Consider the following 17,514-nt stretch of genomic DNA (forward strand, 5'->3'; position numbering starts at 1 on the left):
GTTGTCTAGGATTTTTGGAAAGGTTTACAATGGAATTATAAAGACAAAATGGAACAAACAGTAGGTTAGCATTTTGCAGAACCAAACAGAAGAGCAAGGCATCCTGATTAAGAAGGCTAACCCCAAACCCAAATGTATTAGGAACTTTATGATGAGCAGCTGACTGCTAGAAAAATGCCAGCTGGCCATAAAAATGTCTTTTTCTAGATTCAGCTTGGTTATGAGCAATTTTTAGGAGAAATGTCCTCCCACATAACCACCTCTGAAGGACTCCCAGGACTGATGGCTGCAGACCTGGGCCCCCAGTCCCAAGCTTAGACCAAGAGAAGCAAAGCATTCCAGAGAACTCATCAAACATCCACACAACCCTTGGAGATCCCAGGTTCCTCCTGGGAGCCCACAAAGTCAGGTCTCAGCTCCTGAATTTGGGAAAAGGGGAGAGCAGCTGCGTGGATCCAAGCTGGAGGTCAGGAATGGGAAAGGCTAAATCTGGTATTGGTACTGGCTCAGAGCAGAGCTCCAGGTGATTTCCCTGGTGCAGATCTGCAAGCCAAGCCCAGCCTGGCCATGATCACAAACTTCCCCAGCTCTTATGGTCATCATAAGCCTTTTCTGATCTGCTGGCCACGTGTCCATCTCATAATCTCCATCCCTTATCTCAACACCATCTCCATATATTCTTTATTCTTCCTGTCCTTTTGCTGTGACTATTTATCTTTAGGGGGAAATATAATAATAATAATAATAATAATAATAATAATAAAAATAATAATAGCAGCATATTTCTCTTATGTGGCCCCCTCAGAGAGGGACATAATGGAGCTCTGATCTCATCTGAGGCCTTCCGGCAAATGCTCCTTTAATGTCAGTATCTCTTAGAAAATACACAACACATAGACCCCAGAAAAAACTAATTTTCTGCTTTCTTTCTGTTTAAATATATTGCCAATTCAACAGACAGGATCCTTTCATCATCTGAATGTCTCTCCCATGTACAGCATTCCAACGATTAAAGGCAGGAAAAAGCTGAAGTTGGGCAGTGGTTTCAGCAACTGCATCTTGTGCTCTCAGTAAGCCCAGCCAGTGTTTCTGGAAATCAAAGCAAATGGCTACAAAAATTTCCCACAGCCTGGAAATCCCGCAGTTTCAGAGATTCAGATGTGTGTGGCTGGCATGGTCAGCTCATACATGTGTGTTATGAAAAATTTGTCAGTCTGAATGACAGTAAATAGAATTATTTCCCCCGTTCTGCACAATTAGTTTATCACATTCATGCACTTAAATAACCTACTGGCAAAAGCCACACATTGATCTGAGCAGGATCAACAGGTTTGGTGATTTTTTGAAAGGTCTATGTTATACTGATCCAACAGCATGATGAAGGTGCCCATTTCACCTCTATCAGTATCACAGTACCTTGAACATTATGTTTTCAATTATAGCAGTACTGAACACAGAAAATATGAAGCACATCATGCTAACCAAGGAGGCATTGCTCTAATTCAGATATTTGTTCTATAGAGAAAAATCACTTAAGAAATAGATCAAATTAATTGTGTTGCTAAAATGTCAGTACAATCTGCTACATCCACATAGCAAATGTGAGTGAGTCTCAGTTTACACCTTCTGGGCTTTTCTGGAATGTGTAGAATCACAGCAATTAATTTCTGCTGTTTAAAGAATATGTGAAAACCTATTTTGACACATACTCTGGGTAGTTGGGAGTTAAACACACAGGAGAGGATAAGTAGTGGGTGGGAGTTTCAGATGAGTGGTAAATAACAGAAGTGTAGTGATTTGCAGTCTTTTAACAATCAGAGGACAGATTATTGACTTGCATAAGAGATGGCAAGGGAAAAGGAGGAGAATGAACCTAATACTGCAAGACACAATCAGTTAAGGGCTGATTTAGTAAAATAATGCTGACTTCTTGTAGATAAGTTACCCTCCTCACTGCATCCAAATGACAATAAAAAAAAAAAAAAGCTAATTCCAGTGCTGCCTTTGTGTAAATGCAACTCTTGTACATGCCTTTTTTTCTCTCTCTTTAGAACACAGGCTAGCAAAAAGGAGATAAGTTCCAGTGGGATCCAGATGCTGCCTAGGAGATGTCACAATTGTGAGTAGCACACAAACAAGCCATCACTTGGTGCTGCTGAGACCCAGATGGGTCTGTTATCCTTGTGTTCATCCCGAGAAAAAGCTGAGAGAAACTGGCTCTTATCCCTGCTCAGAACTGTGGGAAAACAAAGTGCACAGCCTGGGCTCCCCCAGTGCACTAATACCTCACTAACTGCATTAAATTCACTGTTTTGAAAACAGCTTGGATTTGAGCTTTTTTCTTTTGAGTTTCCAGTTCATAATGGCACTATCCTTTAGAAGAGAGTTTGCTTTTTATATGTCCTTTCACACATTCTTTATTCAAGAAACACACATTACAAGAAAACAAATATTTTATCTCCATCATAACTGGCCCCAGTTTACCTGAATCAGAACTTTATGTGTCATCAGTAGGTGCTGTATGGGTCAGAGAAAAAGCCATTTGCTAGCACAGTACAACTTAATCCTCATTTTATAAGGGAGTACAGAAACTTCTTCAAACCACACCAAATAAATTATGTACTTGAGACAAGAACTGTAATTTTTCTCTCATGTTAAAAGCAATTTTCATGTGACCTGTTCTCTCTAGTAGGGTCCAGATGTCTTCAGCCCTTTTCTAAGCAGGCATAGAACAAACCCATTGGTTTCAATAAATTAATATTTTCAGGCAGTTCACAGGTGACCTGCTCTGTTGTCACACAGAGCATCCCCCTGCCAGGCTCAAATCTCAGATCCCCTACACATCTTCCATGCATGCACACACATATATTCATATGGATTTACAGGGGACAAATTCAGTTAAAGCTGCAAAAGAGAAGTGCTAACTCTAAACAATCACTCTTTTTGTTAACCTATTTTGCTCTATGTGAATTTATTATTTTTTTTTTTTTAACTGCAGTTAGTAGTTTCTAGATGAAATCATAGCAACCACTAATCACTGCCAACCAGGTTGTGTTCACAAAGGAAAATAAAAGCTTCAGAATACATATGAGCTTCTGGGCTACAGTGTTTACAGAGCCTCTAGGATTTTGATCTGTGCACGTCCTTAACGTACCAAATGTTGAAAATCCAAAACAACTGCCAAAACTCACATTTGGCCCTGATTATTTCCTTGTTTATCATGGTTAGCATTCCCCAGATACGAGATAATGTTGCAAGTTCAATAACCACAGAAAGTTGTGAAGGCATATTTAAAGAGGAACATAACTATTATTTTCTACTGTAGAACTTGGTAGATTTTAATTGAACAATTCACAGCAATGTTCAGGTCTCCCTTGTGAAAAATTCTAGGTAACAAGATAGATGAAAAACTGGAATGTTTCTGCCAAATCTGCATTTGTCTTTCATCTACTAAAACTACTTTTTTTTTATTATTTTTAATCAGCTTTTTCAGCTGCTTTTTTTATGTATTGCTGTAAAACAATCCCCAAAATTCCTCCAGAAGTTCATTCTGCCATGTAGTCATAAAGATCTCAGTGATGGAAGTTTCTTGTCCATTTGCTCCTAAATCTAGGTTATGGATATAAAAATAGCAATTATTGTATTGCTGTTCCAAGTTACCCCATGAAGACACAAACATGGAATTTGCTGTCACGAGCCCTCATTAGGCTGAAGAGCAGCTTCTAACAGATTACTCTTTGGTTTGCTCAACAGGAATTTGCAGAGACAAGCAGATTTTTTTTTTTTTTTTTTTTTTTTTTTTTGAGATAAAAAACCAGCCAGCATCCTTTACACCAAGACAGCACCCCACAGCTGGGACTTAGAAGGAAATTATGAAGCAAGGACAGAGTCATAAGGGTCCATTGCAAGGTTTTTTCTCCTTTAAAACGTTTCTCCCAAGCCCTTGCTAGCTGTTGGATGGATTAGGTGGGTGATTGCTCTGCACAAAGAGAGCAATCTCCAGATTCATGGAGAACCTTATTGTTCCCCATCACTCCTGGCAGGGTGCACCTGGCACGTCTGCTCTTGGGCAGCACTCAATAAACAGGTGAACCAGGCATGTGAAAAGCTAATATTCTGCTGTTTTGACAATATAATTGTTTGTAATAATAAAGCAAAACAGCTGCTTCAAAGAGTCTTTTACTTAGAAAGTGTTTGGATCCTTATACTTTGACTTTTATGTGGTTTATGGTTCTGTGAAATGGTAACATCTCATTCTATGAATGACAGACAGATGGAGTTCCCTGCAAGTTTTATTGATAGCAATGCAGATAATATCATTCAAGATACTTAACTGCAAGAAATACTGGAGATAACAAAATACTGCCTTCTCTCACTTTTTAAGACTCCTGTTATTTATTTCCAAGTTTTCTCTCTTTTTTTGGAGTTTTCAGTACTATCACCTGGTAAATCTAAAATGTCATGATCTTTTGTCCAAGTGCACAGGGAGAGAGGAGAAGCTGTTTTAATTAATTAATTGAAAGCCAGCAGAGATGTAGTCCAAATTTCAGAATAAGGTCTGTTTGCAGCAGAGCCATGTGCCATCCATCTCTTTCTCTCCCTGTCTCCCTCCCACGCCCCACATTCATCTAATTGGATTTTCATGTCCAAATCCCATTCTCTTAATCAAAAGGCAAAGAAAATCAATCTTTTGGTTTCCCAAAATTTGAGTAAAGTATTTAGTCCAAAAGCAGTGAGAGACTTACTCTGCAAAGCTCTGTCAGACCCAGATTACTAAATTGGTTAACCCTTGTCTCTAAAACCATGGTAATCACCATGAAATCTGCTGCTCTAAAGTTCCTCTTTGCTATTTTAGTAAAGGTTTTATTTTTCCAGACCTTTGGAAAAATCCATAAAATTTATTAGAGACAAATGGATAGGGGCTTTTTTTTTTTAGTTGTTTTTTATAATATTTGTTATCAAAACATAACATTCTGGAAGCAGATACTTCAAACATGTGGTGGTATTATGCAACATTTGACCTGGAAAGAAAAGCATCTGAAATGCATTTTTATGAATTGCTAGATATTTGCTCTGACACACTAAATCCTTGAAAAGAGAAATTCAGCTCTGCTGCCTTTCTCTGTAGAGATTTATGTCTCAGGACACAGAGCAAGGCCTGGATGCTTCATGCATTTTCTGGGCTGCCTCCTTCCAGCAGTGCAGAGCTGCTGCACCTCTGTCCAGGGCCCTCCAGAGTGATGCAGAAGATGTGCACAGCTGATTTCCAGAGAGGAAAGTCTGGGATGATAACTGAAATCCCAACCCTCAGCTGAGTCTGGGAGTCTGGAAGGTGGAGGGTCCCCAGATCCATCAGCCACAAGAAAAGACAGAAACCCAGAATGAATCTTGTTCAAGTTTAGTGCTGAGCAGGAGGAGAAGGGCTGCTATTCCCTGATTATCCACGGCAGCTTCCCCTTGCCTCATGCCCTCTGTTCTGCCAGGCAGGATGTTCAGCGCAGCATTTTTACCCCATAGCTAAGGTAAGAAAGAATGAATTTTTAAAGCAAAGCTTTATGCTGGTGGACACACCTTTTCATGGGTATGCTGCCCTATGCCTTCTATTTGGCATAACAAATAAGAGTTGGCACAGGGCAGGCATTAAAAAAAAAAAAAAAAACAAAAAACAAAAAAAAAAAAAAAAAAAAAAAAAAAAAAAAAAAAACACAAACAAACAAACAAAAAACAGGGAGAAAATAAAATGTCTTTAAGATACAATTCTCCAGGCCTGCTACAATCTGTGATAGCTGAAAAATAGCTCAATTTTACAATTCCATTGCTGCATTAAAAATCTGCATATCCATCCTGTGAGCTATGTCTATGCTGAAAAGGAAATAATGAGAGATTGTCCTATCCCCCGTGATGCTTAGTCAAAACAGTATATTGAATTTTAATATCAATGATTTCATGAGAATTATTACACAGGAAAGTAATCAGGCATATACGCCATTGATGTTTTACTGAAATGTGCACTAGCAGCATGGAAAGTATGTTTTAATTTCCCCTTTCATTTTTATATGGAAAGAAACAAGCTTCTTTTCTGCTCATCCAAATCTATGAATATTCAAGTTGCTTAACTGAAAATGCTTGGAAGGAACAGAGAGCAAAGAAAATTAAATTGTATAGGTCTTTTAACAGGAGGGCTTGGAAGAATGCAAAGTTACATTTTTCAACACCTTACCAGCACCTAATTTAGACAGAAGTGTTTGTCTGCAACAGTGTCAGTGCTTTTGTTCTTCTCAAAAGGGACAAACACAGTCAGGAGCACAAACAGTGAAAGCTACAATTTCCCTTGTTTCCTGCCATCAACATATAGCATGAGCTCTGTCCCACGCTCTCCCATTATTATGCAGGTAGGAGTTGGAGAACTGCACAATTCAAAGAATATGAGCAAAGTGGGCCCAGAAACAATCCAGCTCAGGGACTGCAGTTAGCTGCAGATTGCAGATCTCTGGTGAAACCTCTACTGTGAGTGTTCTCTGCAGCCCTGCAACTTTCTCACTGCTGCTCAAACAAGGTCCTCCAGTAGAAAAGATGAAAAAAACCCTGAAATTATACCTTTATATGGTTATTTTATAACAGGATCCCCTTGCAATCAAGACCCACTGGTACTGCTGATCTAGAGCCTCATTAGTTAGGGTCTCACATTAGAGGGAGCTCTGCTGTCCTTTGGATGTCTCTATCTGACTCATCCTGAGGCTCTACTGCCATCTGAGAAATGAAGAGAACAATCTCTTTGCACATATTTTGGGTTGCTTTCCGACAGTGGCTGCCCACATTCTCAGCTTTCTTACTTAGAGAATACCCCAAAAGGAAGATCCCTCTGATAATCATTCCCTCTCAAAGGAGTGGCCACCTGATTTTCAACCTCCCCAGTGCTCAGGCAAATCAGGGCACTGCTACTCTGAACTGGGCTGGAGATCCCTTTTTGTGTCTCCATCCAGATCCAGCTGCAGACACCCTGATCAGGAGCCCCAGAGTCATGAAAAGCACTTTTATCCTCATCCCACAAGAAAGAGTTTTTAAACACACCACAGTGGTCCCTGCTTGTCCTCCCCCAGCCTCCAACCAAGACCTATCCAAGCAATTTAGAGCTCCTTGTCTCAGATTTTTCAGTGGGTTGTAGGACAGTCTGTGGGAGGAGAAGCAAAGAAAATGACTTTTAAAAAGAAACAAAGGAAAGATGTGGATTGTTTGGATTGTTTATGTCTCACGATAGACACATAAAACAGCTGTATCAGGTGTCAGTGTTGACTGCAGGTTGCAGTTCAACATTACAAGATAAATTCCCAGCTGACAAAACACAACTCGATCCCCAAACAATTGTTTCACAATAATATTTGCTGGAAAGTCACTGCATAGCTTTCAGAACCCTGTAAAAATTCCTCCAGGGAAGAATTTCCCTCATGCTGCAGTGAAGCCAGTGTTTCTACCAGCATTTATCACACACCTAGCAGCTTTATAACCTTTTAAAATGTGCAATAGCTGGGCTTGTGACAAACTTCCTGATCTTTTACAGGAGACACGCAATGTTTCCCATCCGTTATGCAAATCCAGATTGCAAAATAGCTTCTCCAGGAATTGCCTGAATAAATCCAGCAAAGCAAGTTGGGAAGCACTTAAAACCCACAGACCGGGTCACTAAGGACAGGGTTGGCCTAATCTGTGAGGTAATTAAAGACATAAGTAGGAGATTTGAATATTTACTTATACAGTTAAGTTATGAATTCCTCAGTGGGGAGGTGTGGGGTTGGACTTGGAGAAGGAAAATTGAGCAGAGATGCAAAACCTTTGGTGTATTTGATTGCCTCTCAGAGAATATTTCTATTAAATGATGACAGACAGGTCAGCAGATTTTCGTTGTTTTTGCCACCTGCATGTGACAAACCTGGGGGGCTCCTGTGCTCAGGGCAGAGCCAACACTCGTGTGAGCAGAACTGGAACAGCTGATGGAAATATTTCAATCCAGAAGCGAGGGAGGCAGGACATGCAACAACTTGCAGTGCTAGAAAATGCAGCTTAGCATAAAAAGCAACAGAAATTGAAAAGCCTCATCTGAGCTGGAGCCAGTAGCTCACGGATCTTCCTTTATGGCAACTCTTCTGCATACATCAGAGTGGGAAAACATTAATTACACCACAGCAACCCATGTCTTCCAAAAGACAAAGTCAGTGCTGTTCTCTCATGCCACTGTCAGCCATCAGCCCTGTGCTGCAGGCATTGCTGTACCCAAAAACACATCCTGCTGTCCAGCTGCAGCTGATGGAACCAGCCCCACATGGAGCACAGCCCAGCAGCCCTTTGAGAAAGGAGACAGCTGCAGACCTCTGCTCAATCTTCTGACTCCCACCAGGTCCTCTGCACCTCCAGCCTCTTGCCCCAAGATGAAACAAGGTGATTCCCCCTCCCAGACTCTGTGTGAGCCCGTGGCTTTGCAGGATGAATTGAGCACTTCAGAGTCTGAAGATGTGCAAGCAAACCCTACTGCAAATACTATTCAGAGTTCAGTGATCCATGTCCTCCTGAGGGCAATCATCAGCTTTCTGCTCCTGCCAGCATCACCCCTGACAATTTCTCTATAAAAATTTCCTCCAAGCAGCTGTTCAAATGGAAAAAATCCAGGTAAAATAGAAATCTTAAAAACCACCATATAGACTGCTGATGAACTTTATCATCTAACCTTGAGCCACTGGAAAAGAAGTAGGAGGGGAAAAGACAAGTTCAAATGGTCTAAGTTAGAAGTGGAGCTAGTTATCCATATCCTGACTGAAATACATTCATGGGACTCCTGGAAAAGATGTATTTTTAAAATGTAATATGCAAAAGCAAATGTAAAGTGTTGGTGGCTTGAAATCATGTCTAAAGTGTGAAAGGAGAAAGCCTCAGAGACACATCCACTCAGCTGTCCAACAGTTTCAGGGGCTGCTGTCTACAGAATGAGCCCTGATGTATCCAGGCATAAATGAGATTCAAAAATTGACAGCTGTGAATAAGTCTTCTCTTAAAATAAAAATTCACAGAGTAACCTGCATTCAAAACTGAGCACCTCTCGCTGTCTCTCCCCTCCAAACACATCTAGTTTTATTTATGTTTAGTAGGAAGATTTGTGTCAATTTTGCATTTTACATAAACAACATCTGCCTGGTGATAAGATGCACTGGCGCAAATGATCTCGAATGTTTACGTCCACAAACTGTTCTATAAGAACTTAATATATTGGCCTTGTTTTTCATCAGTCTTGACCTGTTTTACAGGGGCATAAATCAGAACAAATTACATTTAGGTGGTAGTAAAACCAGAACAATTTCAGTGGACATTAACTTTTAAGGCTTTTGCAGCTGACAATGGGGAAGAATGCACAGGAACAACTCTACCTCTTAGACACCTCATACAACACTGCTGCAGCCCTAAACTGGTGCACAAGCACAGAAAGAATAAATTAAATATGAGGGATATTTCAATTCCACATGAACTCACTGTTTCAAATGCAGCTTAAATATCTCTGTGTAAAAACAGACCTCGATCAAGACATTCCTCAGATGAAGACACATATTTGCTGTTTTTACTGACAAGTTATGAGATTTTTTTTTTGTTCTCATCTTGGTCCCACATTTCGATGGTTTTAAAAGGTTGCCTCATTATCAAGGTTGAGCATCCCCTATCTTACAAATACAGCATTTGTTGCAGTAAATTTTTTAATTTGCAAAAAAAAAAAAAATTTATTAATTCAAAGGAAAAAGAGAAGAAAATATTAATGGAGTTGATGAAAATTATAAAGGAAATTATTATTAGCTCCTACTGGGGAAAAAAAGCACTGCAATGCTATTCTGATACTTGTTTCTAGGAATCAAAAATCCTTTCAGAGAATTGTATCAACCAAGTGTCAAACTGAGGATTGATCTCTCTGCCTCAGCGTTCCCAATCTTGACAATTTGCTGACGCCTTTTCAGCCAGTCTCTGATTACATTCCCAACACTGTGTTTGAGGTGTGTTGAACAATGGTTCTTGAGCATACACTGCTGCTGAAATCCCCACAAAATGACAGCAGGGCCTTAGAAGATTCAATGGTATCTGCAATATCCTAAAATATGCATGGCCCAAACCCATTCTTTACATGGCATTGAGGCTTGAAACAGATAGCACATTTTGCAAATATAAAAATTAATTATTCAAATAATTAAGTGGTTTGCCCAAGGTCACACCTAAAACTGTTTGCTTGAGAGCTATTTCTGCACCTTAGGAAAATCCAAGGAAAGGAATCAGTCGGTGTTTCTGCACCCAAAGATGAGAGGCAGTGACTACTCACTATAAATCACTATTTTCCTCCATTTCCCATTTCTTTACAAAGGCACGTGGCAGTGCAGGGCAGAGATTTGTGCTGTGCCCTGCACACTCAGGCTGCAAGGCAAAGGATGAACACAGGTCACTGCAGGCTGGAGAGCAGAGGGCAAAATGGGCAGAAATGGGACAAAATTTTGTTTAGAGCTTTGCAAGAGGCTTGGAAACAAGGTTTAAAAGTGTTGAGAGAGAGGGTGGTGTAGCACGGGCTGAAGGTAAAGACCAATCTGATAAGGACCTTTAAAAAATCAGGGTGCAGGATTAGAGACTGAGAGGAGCACAAAGAAATTTATGATACTAAAATCACATACAGTATGAAGGAGGAGTAATGTTGAAACACACAGCAATATTTTACACTTTATTTATTAAAAATCAGCTCTCAAAAAGAACTATCTGCCTTCACAGCAACTGCTCTTCTCCAGAGAACAAATGTGGTCTATTAGTTTTCCTTTATATATCCTTCATTGTTGCAATATTGAGCAATGCTTGAATCTAATTCTTCTGACACAGATATGAAAAATGCAATTTTTAAACCTTAAAATATTTACACAGCTGGTGAGACCTACACAATTAGAGCCTGAATGAAAATGTAATTTATATGTGGTATACAATGAAACATTTGTTAAATTCAATCAGTTAAAATAAAAGCAGCAATAAAACATCACCAGACAAGAGGAACCCATTTTTGCCTGCATCCAGCTGTTTGTTTATTTATGTATTCATCTGTTTAATAAATTTTCACCAGCCTTGCAAATATACATATTTTAATGACAATTTTGGAGAGGTAAGGGATGGGATTGGGGTGGGGAGGACACAAGTTTTCTTCTCAGCCAGGAACATGGAGTACTTCAGTTTCTATCTGTTCTATTGTAGACTTGGTTATGGTAACATTTGGCTGCTGAAATGCCTTTTTGTACTTGCACACCCACCTTGAAACCCACTGCAGGGAGCATTCTACCACCCTAAACTGTCTCAGTGGAAGCCAGTGGCATCAGCATCCAGGTCAGCAACAAATTCACTGCTGAAAGGGATCCTGTGAAGTTTGGGTACATGCTCAGGATGTAAAACTTCCCTTCCTGACAGCCAGGAACATGTCAGGGTCACACCTGCCCTTGTACAATGCCCTTCATGTGTGGATTCTGTCCCATGGGTGAAGTTCATGAGAATCTGGGATCAATATTAGGAATACTGTTACTTATTCCTAGTAATAGTTTGCTAAAAGAATTAATTTTACTTTTCTTACTTCTATTGCTTGTAGGAGCTCCTGTTAGACATGATCATGCAAACAACCTTGAGTGCCAGCGTGCATCTCATCTTGTCCAACAATTTCTTTTCATTAGTGGGATAAAGGCACTCTGCTGCATTCAGAGCTCCACTTTGTGTTCTTGGAGTATTTAGCTTAACCCTTTTAACATGATTAAAACAAACTAAGATCAACACAGCCAGCATTCCTCAGAATGACACAGACAAGCCTAATTGCTATTGAAGCTTCATAAAGAAAACAAAACCCCAGAACTTTTCCCCTTTTTACTTTAAGTAGGGTGGAAAAAATCTAATTGATTGTGATCAGTAAAGCCAATACTTTGAGATGTTGTCAGGGTTACTGGATTTATTGTCCTTTTTCAGCACTCTTGGCCATTACTTAACTATTGGATTAATTGTATGCAGAACAAATCATCTGCCATTTCATTTTATGACTCATTAAGCAAGTATAGCAGATAACCATTACTGCTTTTTGGTGTAAGAAGATTTCAAAACTTATGCACTGCTAATGATGCTAGAATTAGGAAAAGCAAATACCTTGCTGTGTGGAAAGGTCAGAGTAAGCACTAATGGAATACTTATCTGCCCCAAAAGTAAAATAAATCAATTTCCTGAGCCTTGTGAGAGGTGTAAAGCTGAGACAGGAGGCTGAAGGGTGAAGAAATTGCTGTTCACTTGCAGGTGGCTCTCAGTGGCACTGTAATACAGAGCACTGCTATCCCCAGAACCCTGAATATCTGCAGGAGACTGTTCCCTGAAAGCAGGGATCTGCCTTGGACAGAGCTGGAGTCAGCCAGGAACATGGTGGGATTTGGAGGAGACTGATGTAAAATGAGAGAGGCTTCACAGAGGGTCACACTTTGGAAGGACAAAAAAGGAGGAGAAGGGGCTGATCTTGCCAGGATGGGAAGAGTACAAGTCTAGGATGTGATGAGTTTTCTGGAGGTGTCTCCAGCTCCTCACTCCCAGTCTGTGCTCTCCCCCAAAGCCCATCACCATCTGTAAAATCTCCTGAGGTACAGCACCTCCCTCTGCTCTCTAACAGGGGACAGCTTTGCAATCTGCTCGTGAAGCACCACACGGGATGCTGATCACACACTGCAGTGCCTCCTGCAGATTTGGAGGGAAACAGGGAAAAAAAGCAGAGCATGGAGTGAAAAAAGTAGAAAATTATTGTTTGTGTACTAATAAAGCCCTTGTTTGTTTGTAAGTAGAGTGTGGATTTGTGCACTTTGGGGTGCAGAGCACAAGATCAATTAAACTAAATTGCAGATGTGTCTTCTCTCTGTTCTGGATTTCTCTCCTTTTTTTTCCCCTGGAGATTAAGTGCTTATATTGTTCTTTTTCAGGGAACTAATAATAAGAAGAACAGCAGTAATCTCTCACTAGTGCCATTAAAAGTATCTTTTATTTTAATACTCATCCCATATATTTGTTGCAATCTGACCTTTAAAGCTGTGAATAATGCCAATCAAAGCATATTCATTTATCTTCAACATTTTAATTACTGTTCTCAATATTGATCCCATTTTACCCATTTTCTACACTTATTGTATTACAAATATGACATTTACTTCCCCTCTCATTCTTAAAATGCTAAAAATATTTGAAGTTAAATCCTGGTGATACCTGCTCTCAGAGATAGAATGTTTTTAGGAGATGGAAAGAGGCAAGTAAGGTGTGTAAGAAGTCAGCACAAAGACCTCCAAGTCTTGCTGAGTTAGGAAAAGTGTGTTCATGTGGGGGGATTTCTCCCAGGTTGAAATCTGAAAAAGTGCAGAGGACACCTAGAGCATTCACTAAGAAAAATCAAAGTGCCCCAGTGGAACCTGCAGTAGATGGCCTGTGGCAAGGAAACTCACATTTCAAATGTGTTATGAATTCCCAGGAGAATGGAAGTCAGGAATTGGATTTTTGGGTTGGGAATTGGAAGGAGAAATGCAGAAACTGGCCCTCAGCTCCTTGGGGACTGGGTTGCTGCCCTTGTCCAAAGGTTGGATGCCAACAGAGAGACCCTGAGAGCAGAGCATCAGAGCAGGAGGGGAGTTAAAAACACTGTGATCCTCTTTTAAACCAATCTCATTTCTTCTCCCTGCCTGGAGCTGTCCTTTCAGATGGAAAATCCTGGTGCTCTAACAGCAGGGAGGCATCAGCTCGTGTGGCATCAAGGTAACCCCAGGACTGAGCAGATGAAGTCTTTGAAATGACTTCCTGTCAGTGTTACAGCATGTTCTTACAGCTTGCATGATGTTTGTGAGTCGTTTGGCCTAATCCTCTCCCTGATGAATGGGTTTTCATAGATCCAGGACAAACTCCTCATTTTTCTTTTCCTTTTAATAGAACTCCACTGCGCAGCTCCTCTGGAGCTGGCACCTTGTCGGGCTGTTTTGTCATTACCCAAGTTGCTGCAATGTTCTCCTTTGAGTAAATGCTAATTTTTTTCCCCCTCTCCAATTTACTTTTCTCCCATCATTCCGTGTAAGAGCATTAGATAGGAAAGATGTCTCAGATGTTTAGAAAGAGAAAGGGTTGCTTTGCTGTGCTTAGGAATAGAAACATTTCCTTGTTCTGCCAGCTTTCCTCACTTAAAACTAGAAGAAAATAAGTAAGTGTGGACTGTCTGAAAGTCTCAGAGCAAGCTGTCCCCACAGCACAGCAATCCAAACCTTTACATCCTCATCAGCTACTGCTTGCAAAACGGCCTATACTGAAAAAATGCCTAAATTTGCTATAATTTATTATTACTTTAATATTGTATGTATATTTGTCCATCAAATACATTTCTCTGCCTTAATACCTCAGACTCATTCATCACATCAGAGCTACTCACATCAGAGCTTCTCATCACTTTGTTTGGTACTGTCCAAAGAGTACCATGGAGAGCACTATTATTTCCTCAGATACCTTTTTTTCTTTACCTTTTTCTATTTCGCCTCATTTAACATACAAAGTACATGCTAGGAGTGCAAAAAGAAGAATTGCCATACATTACCATCTCAATGCAATGAGAACCCATTTTATGCTGCCTTAACTTTGGATTTCTAGTGCTTTGAATGCAACTGGGGTAAGCATTTTGCTCAACAATGGGGTGCTATTATTAAGAAAATAACAGTTAATGGCCATATCTTCCCGCTCTAAGAACTCTCAGCACCATTGAAACACGAGGCAAATTCACTATTTTGCTGTTCTAAATGAAAGCACCGCTACAGGTGAGATGTTTAGATTGTGCTGCCAAGCACTTTCCTTCGAGCAAAATTTAAGCTTCTCTAGTAATTGAACTGGTAATAAAAATATTTAAAATACTATTTTTCCATTGTTTGCAGACAATTATAGCTAATCATCTTATGCACTTGCTAAACCTTCTATTTAACTCCCTTAGTGTCACAGGTCATTTTAATTGACCTCACAAACATCTCACGTGCCCAGTGACACATCTGTTCCTGAAATTGCAGCATCCCAGGGGCTGACCAGAGGCTGGAATTCAGGCAGAGCAGCTGCAGGTGGACAGGACTGGCTGTGACAGGCGGTGGGGACCGGGGAGGGTGGCAGGAGCCCTGTGCAGGTGAGTGAGCGTGAGGTGCCAATCACAGCTGCTGTAACAAGCGGCGGGGGAGCAGCCCTGCCACAGCCCCAGCTCTGGATTTCCATCATAATGATCCTGTGACAACTGCAGAACCTCCCAGGTGGCCAGAGTTGTTATAAAACACACAGGCATTCATAAAGTCATGAGAGCTTGTGCCTTGCTGGCTGAATTCATCGAGCCTGGCGGTTCCACGGCCGGGGAAAGACACACTGAGTTAGCACTCAGCAGAGCGGGGCAAAGGACTCCCAGCGCTCACCCTAAAGAGGTCTGGCATTAAACAGGCCAAATGAGGCTTCCCAGCAGGGAATGAACATGGATTGTCTATCAATCTGTCATGGCAAAAACGAGCTCCAAGCAGAGGCATTATTGCTCTTCTGGACAAGGATGCACTGAGCTGCCTGGGAAGTGGGCTGCGAGAAATGTGTTAAATAAAATGACACGGAAGCAGCAATAGCAGGGGGAGATGGAAATGAGAGCAGAGATGTTATTAAGGCAGACAACCGAGATAGCCTTGGAGCTACCAGCATATGTGTCAAATAGCTGGTTGGTCAAAGAGTTTTAGTCACTGTTCTCACAGTTCCTCATCAGCAGACCCTGATGACAGTCAGTGAATTAATTCCTTTCAGCATCTCCATGAGTTACTTTTAGAAATGCAACTTTTGTACCTTTCCCTGTCTCCACTTTACCAGCAAAGTTTAAAACACTCCACAGAAGTTTTCAAGGGGTTAAAATATATGGCCCCTCTTATTCTATTTCTAATCATGTGGGGTAAAGTTTCACATTCCTGACATATTAAGTGAAAAGAATTCTTTTGTTTTTTGAACTACTTCCAATGCCATCTGGAGCATTTTAACACTAGATGACTCGCTAGCAACCAGCATAAAATCCAAAGTGCTTATAAGAAAGATACATGGCTACAAGTTACCCCATTAGTATTCAATGTTTTATTTTATAACTTTTGAAGATACCAGGCTCTAATCTGCACGCAATTCCAATTAATGTTAATGGGAATTATGTGAACATCCAGAGCAGTTATATGGCCCTTAAACTCTTGGTACAACAACTCTCATTGTCTACTAGTCTAAATTTGCATAAGCAATTAATGTCTCATTAATGTCTCATTAGGAACTCATATGGTGTGAGGGAGGAAAGAGCATAAGTGCCTCTATGGAAACTGCATTAGGTCACACATGAAAATGACTTTACAGGTTTCATCTTGTTTTGTATTTGTACATGCAAAAAACGCCAAAATTGCAGAGATCAGCGTGGCTGCTGTGGGGAAAGGCAGACCTGCAGACGCAGGAGATGTTTCCAGCTGGACACAAGACATTTAGGCAGGAACCATTAAAAGGCCACTGAGCTCCTCTGAGAGCAGAGCAAGCTCTAAACATGTGCTTTAGTGTCTGGGATTTGGTGATTCCCATACTAACTTCAAACAATGGAGTAGTCCCACTGAAATCAAAACCTTTACTTTGCTGGCCAGTAGCCTTCACCCCTTCATCCTCAGAGAAATCCAAAAGATTTTGGCTTGAGGTCGCTCTGTTACATTCAGAAAATGCAAAAACTGAACCCAGGATTTGAGGCACGGCCTCACCAGTGCCCAGTACCAGGGGGTGGTCACTGCCCTTGTCCTGCTGGCCACACTGTGGAGAACACAAGCCTGGACATTATGAAAAGCCCAAATCCTCTGCAATATTCCATGATGTTGAGAAGATTTGGTGCAGCTGCTACAGGGAGGGTTCTGAACACCAGCATCTTAAGGACTCATCTATTCAAGAGAGCCCCCCTCAAAAACCAGTCAGGAGCTGGATGGAGACTCCACACTAAGCACACACTGAAGGAGTTGATGTTGCCTGAGAGAAACCATTTCTTTCCTGAGGAAATCTAACGGGATTCATACTCTGAAGTCAAAGAACATCCTGACTATTAACTGAAAATATAACTAAACGTTCATGGTGTGTTCATAAACCCTGAGAGAGCACATCCAGCACTCATTAGCTGTTACTGGTACCTTCAGCATCCTTTTGGGCTGCTCCAGCCAGTACAGCTGTAAAGAGCAGCATGTTTGTTCTGGAGCATCCCAAAGGGACTCGGGAGGTCTAACCAGGCTGTGCTCTCACATATGCAGTGCTGTTTCTCACCACAATACTCCAGCTGAAGTGGGAGGAATTTTACTGATGTGTCTTCAGTTCAGTGGGGTTAGACAGCTCATCTGAGCGCCGGCCTGTCAGCCACAGAGCCTTGGGCCAAAGCTCACAGCTGGCACGTGAAGGGAGCTGCACCAAGGGCTC

Source organism: Vidua chalybeata, chromosome 16 (assembly GCF_026979565.1).
Source record: "Vidua chalybeata isolate OUT-0048 chromosome 16, bVidCha1 merged haplotype, whole genome shotgun sequence".
NCBI lineage: Eukaryota > Metazoa > Chordata > Aves > Passeriformes > Viduidae > Vidua > Vidua chalybeata.